This window comes from Colias philodice, chromosome 28, assembly GCF_061535455.1.
Source record: "Colias philodice isolate Cphi_HAF_F1 chromosome 28, ilColPhil1 Martin Lab GWU primary, whole genome shotgun sequence".
Lineage (NCBI taxonomy): Eukaryota > Metazoa > Arthropoda > Insecta > Lepidoptera > Pieridae > Colias > Colias philodice.
In genome coordinates this window covers 915,114-921,056 of record NC_143113.1, presented here as the reverse complement: position 1 = coordinate 921,056, position 5,943 = coordinate 915,114, and positions in this window count along the sequence as shown.

Genomic DNA, 5,943 nt, shown 5'->3' with positions numbered 1-5,943 from the left:
TTCAAAGTTGTCAAATGTCAATTATTGTCATGTGTCAAGGACCCTCAATTTTTTTTTGTTATGGCAAGAAGATAATATTATAATTATAACTTTATAATATTATTATTCGTATAAATTACATTCATAAGTAAAAAAAACTGTTTTTTAACTAGTTTAAATAACAAAAATGACATCAAAAATATCATGAATGTTAAAAATAGTGTTTTTTCTTAATATGTGTGTGTACATGTATTATCTTACAACTTACAAGTGCAATGTATGATACATAAAGACATTTTAAGTTTGAAAAATCAGATGTTTTGCGCGAAGTGACAGCTGTAGTACCCACCTCAACGCTTCGCTTATGAGGCGTGCAATACCCACAAAAATACATAATATGCAAGACCTATGCGCATTCTATGTAGATCGTAGAACTTCCTCGTTTTTGTTTTTGAAGTGAAACTTTTTTATCGGGGTTGGAAAAAAATTTAGTGTAACATTTTTTCGTTACGCGTGAAATTTTTCCGTTACGCGCCATCTTGTTTTTATCCCTTACACGCGTGATTCACGTATTTCTGTAAAGTTGCTAATAGTAAATTATTTTTTGAAAAATAAGGTCATAAAGAAGTTTCACTTCTTACGTGTGTTCACTAGTACACGCCCTTTTTTTTAAATTATATACCTACAATTTAATTTATGAACAATAATAATTATTATAGATAATTATAATAGAAAGATTTTCCCGATCGTTGTTTTTTATCAGTATTTTAGGTTTTGACCTTTTAAGGTCGTAAGTTCACTTAAGTAGGTACCTACTCTTAGTGGGATTTTGTCGTAACGAAAAAATACTAGAACGTGTTTGAAACGTGACCCATTGTGTGAAAATTGTCCTGAAATATTTATTTATTATTTTTTATTTATCAGCATTGAGATAATATTACTACGTATGGAGGAGACACCACGAACAAAATCTGTGCGCCATTTTTTTGCTCTAAGTTTTAAAAATTATTATTTATTATCTAGTTAGGTACTTACCGATAAAAGTTATTCCTTTGCACTTTTCCGTATTGTTGTATTATTTGTGCAATATCGTAACACACACGAAGGCATATTTGATGCGTTTCACTTTAAAACAAATAAAAAATGAGCGTGCAGTTACGCCATATGGCGTATGTTGAGCGGAACACGATGTAGGCGGTGTCGTCTCCATATGTATATATCTCAATGTTTATCAGCCCATAATATACGTTCCCACTATTGAGACACGGGCCTCCTAGTCCTATGAGGGTGCAGGCTATAATCCACCTCGCAGGGTGACGCAGGTCAAGTGCGGGTTGGCGGATGTCACATGTCGTCGAAAACAATTATTCTGTATGATACAAAATAATTAACATTATTTCCGTTGTTAATTATGATAATATTTAGTTCCCATTGCAGGGATAGAAAATGTCTTAGGTCGAAATGCTACAATTTTTTTTAAGGTAGAGCATCTCACTTAAACACTAATAATCTCATATCACGTATCAAAACCATGTTCACCTATATACAAACACTCGCTTTGAATTCGTAATTACAATAACAAAAAGCAACTCACTTCAAAAACGACGTTAGTTGTATTGAACTGACGGCTTTTACGACGTTTTGAAGCTGCGTTCAAAAAATAGTATACTACTTTTGCGTGTGATTTAATTCAGAACCATAATGACTTATGTTATATGTATAAAACGGTAAGGATATGACCATTTCAAGATTAATAGGATTTGTTCTCGTTTAAAAATAGTATACCACTTTTAAAATTGACTTGTTCGGTGACAAAATGACGTATGAGCTAGCAACACTGGCGGCGAAATATGCGTTTTTAAAATTTGCCATTATTTGGAAAGCGTATCACTTTCTTGTACGAGTATTCAATTTTTAATTTAACATGGATTTCTAAATTACTATACACTATTTATTTTATGAATAGTTTTTTGTAATGATTTTAGAACGATTTAAAAAAGTAACATTCTATTTTTTTAATGATAAAAAAACGCAGTAAAGCGAAGGTTTTGTTAAAATCAGTTCAACGGCTTAAGAGATATATACATAAATATTTACATTGATAAAACAAATATTTTTCGCAAAATAGCGAAAACATAGGCCAGTGTAAACACCTTGTAGAATGTTTAGATAAGGTAGCATTAAAATTAAATAAACACTTGTAGGTATAATAATTCATATAATTACTAATATCTACCTATGTAAGTATTTACTTTTCTTGACTGTAGGTATCCCTCTCAGTTTAAATGTATAATCTTTAAGGTACACTAAAATATAAAAATAATCTAGTAGTAATGTGAAATAGTAGCTTAAGAAATGCGCATTAAAACAGGAAGATAATTATTAAATAAGTACTTAACATTATTACAAATTTACATCCTCAAGAAGTTCTACATCGATTGTGGTAGACAAAATAATATACAAATCGCTCCGAAGATACAATATACTTAGTTTCTTTTCCTCATCTTTAATAAAATAATATAAGGAAAGTAAATAATATAAGCAAGTACTTATATAAGGAAAATTACTTTTATTTATTTATTATCGTTCTTATAGGTGCTAAACGTCCACACGGATATATAGATCTAGAATATAGGTAATGGAATATATTAAGAATCACGTACTTTCATTTCGAACGGTAAAAGACTTTTTGATATCGGTCCTGTACCTCAGATTAGCGCGTTTTACCAAACAAACATACAAACTCTTCAGCTTCATAATCTGGATGAAACACTTTTCCACTCTCTATATATTTTCTGGTACCTACACATTACATAAAAACCACTACAATTCAAGTTTAGGCTTTGACATAGCATTTTTTGATTAATTTTGTAGATCAAGCGTTATCATTCATAAAAATATGAATATGTTATCCACATTTAAAAGCTTAGTAATCAAAGAAAAATCGTGAATTCCTAATCATCATTTTAGCATCGCTTAGTGCGATGAAACATAACTGAAGGTTAGCGTATCTAGTAATTTTTATTCTATGGACCTTTTATAAGCAAACATTTTTCATTTTTTTTCATTACCTAGATGTTCAATTGTTTCTATGAGATACCAATGTACCTACCTACATATAAAATGTATCGCTGATAAGAAAATCACACAATGTTTGAAGTAAAATACATAATATTTACTTTTAAAACTTGGGGTAACCCGTAACCATGTAGTCATTAGTCATTACTGCAGCATTGTTTCCAGTATGGAAACATGACAGCGCTATATAGATCGTCTAGTGCAGCGTTTCCCAACCTGCCCCCCTAGACAAGTGGGTTTCTATTAGCGTAAAGTTGAATAGAATAGATTATGAATGTATGAGATTGACGTAATCAATCGTCGTCGTCGTCGTAATCAAACGTCAATCTCATACATTCATAATCTAATCTACTGAACTTTACGCTAATAGAAAGCCACTTGTCTAGGGGGGCTGAGGACCGCAGACAAATCAAGAAACTTACGAAAGCCTGAAAATCTGAAATATCATACAAAAACACTAAAAGATATCAATATTTTTTTAAAATAATATAGATCGACTTACGCGAGTACGTTTTTTGGGGGTCCGCGGATCATGATAAGATGGCGCTAGGGGTCCTCCTTTGGAAAAGGTTGGTAAGGGATCGTCTAGTGCCATTACTTTCTCATATCTTAATCTTAATTCTTAATTCTTAATACTATTATAAAGGCGAAAGTTTGTATGGATGTATGGATGTATGGATGTATGGATGTATGGATGTTTGTTACTCTTTCACGTAAAAACTACTGAACCGATTACAATGAAATTTAGCACACATATAGAGGGTAACTTGGATTAACACATAGGATAGGTTTTATCCCGGAAATCCCACGGGAACGGGAACTATGCGGGTTTTCCTTTGAAAACGTGGGCGAAGCCGCGGGCGGAAATCTAGTTGGAAATAATACTGCTTTAGGTCAACCTCCGGAACAAAAATTATTTTAACGTTTTATCATTTATGACATAATACTTAATATTACAATTTTTTGCATAAAATTAGTTCAAGCTAAAACTACTACTGACCGTTTTGGTTCTATTTTTCACTAGCTGTGCCCTGCGGTTCTGGCTTCGCTCCTGTTGGTCTTAGGGTGATGATATAATATATAGCCCATAACCTTCCTCGATAAATGGGCTATCTAAAGCTGAAAGAATTTTTCAAATCGGACCAGTAGTTCCTGAGATTAGCGCGTTCAAAGATTTATCTTCGAATCTCCTACAATCAAATTAATATTTATTTAAATCAATATTAATTAAACTGAATTTATTTTTAAAGTAAAAGACTTTTCACTGTCAACAGAGCAATAGATCTGGAGGTTATCATAAGCAAACAAAGGAAATTTTATATGTCAGAGTACACAAGCCACTCTGTCTTTGTGCAGAAAATTTATTTGTGTTAGATAAAATTAAATATTACTATTTTTACTATTATTTTTTTATAGTGAAATAATTTTTGCAAAAGCTTAGCCGTTTATTTGCCTACAGACATGCAAAATTCGCAATTTATGATTAAAACAATTTTTTTTTTATCAATAATTACAAGAAATAAAAAATATCACATAATCCATGATATACGTCCTATCTCTATCTACTATATAAAAATAAGTCGGGTTTTCCTCCCTGACGCTATAACTCCAGAATGCACGAACCGATTTTCACGGTTTTGCATTCGTTGGAAAGGTCTCGGGCTCCGGGTTTATAGCAAAGAAAAGGTATCTCTGGTGGCGAAACGGAGTTCGCCCGGTTTGCTAGTTCAATAATATAAATGCGAAAGTAACTCTGTCCTTCAATTCTTTAAGCCTAAAGTCTAAACAATTGAACAGATTTGGATAAAAATTGGTTCATGTTCCAGACAGGTTCCAGGTTATATCCGGAAAATTCACGGGAGCGGGAACTATGCCAGTTTCCTTTGACTACACGGGCGAAGCTGCGGGCAGAAAGCTAGTTAGTAATAAATCATCTTTCCTAGTTCAATTAGTGTTTATTGTCACCTTTTAAAATATTTTACCGAATGATAGAACTTATAAAACAAACATACGTCATAAGATAATCACATGGAAATCATAACCAAAACAAATTTGTTAGCAAAATATGACGATATTATGATATAATATTTTAGCGCCAAAGAAAATGGACGCCATCTTTGTTTTTGTTTGTCAATGTCACGAAGTGAAATTCAATGTTTGTTTTACATTGCCTCGTGAACAAGCGTAACTTTCATATTTGACTTTCAAAACAAGCAATGTATTGTAAAGTGATTCTTTGTTTAAATTTCTCACACTTTTATTCTTTTCGGAATTATAATTGACGTTTAAAAATTTAATTTTATAAGTTTTTTTTTTAGAAATTTGTAAGTAAGTAATTAGGACTATACTTAATTATTTATTGTGATTAACAGGTTATAAGGTTGATATTACATTAAGTATTAGTACATTCATGAAAGGATAGTGGTAGCTGCAGTTTTTTTAGTACACTTGACTTACTTGACTTAAGGTCCTATGGCCCCTATGTGGGGCAGAGGGCGTCCACAGTGCGCCGCCATCGCGTTTGTTCCTGCAGGCAACGAACCATTCAACGAACGCGAATTTTAGTGCACTTACATAGGTATAAATTTTGTTTAATTGCCATTTCTTATTACTTATGTTTTAGTTAAATTTCGTATTTAAATTAGAAGTAATACAGCCGTTAACAGGATATTACGATTTTAGTTCGAGCGACAGAATCCAAAAAAATATGTAAACTTCAAATTACTTAAGTGAGATGATATAATTTTTGTAGTTATTTAACGTTTTCTATGATTTTTCCTACTAGCCTTTATTTAGAAACCTACTTAAAATATACACATGTAAGGAAACATAAAATAAAACATGAAAAACAATGAATACGACATAACCATATTATAAAACACGTGA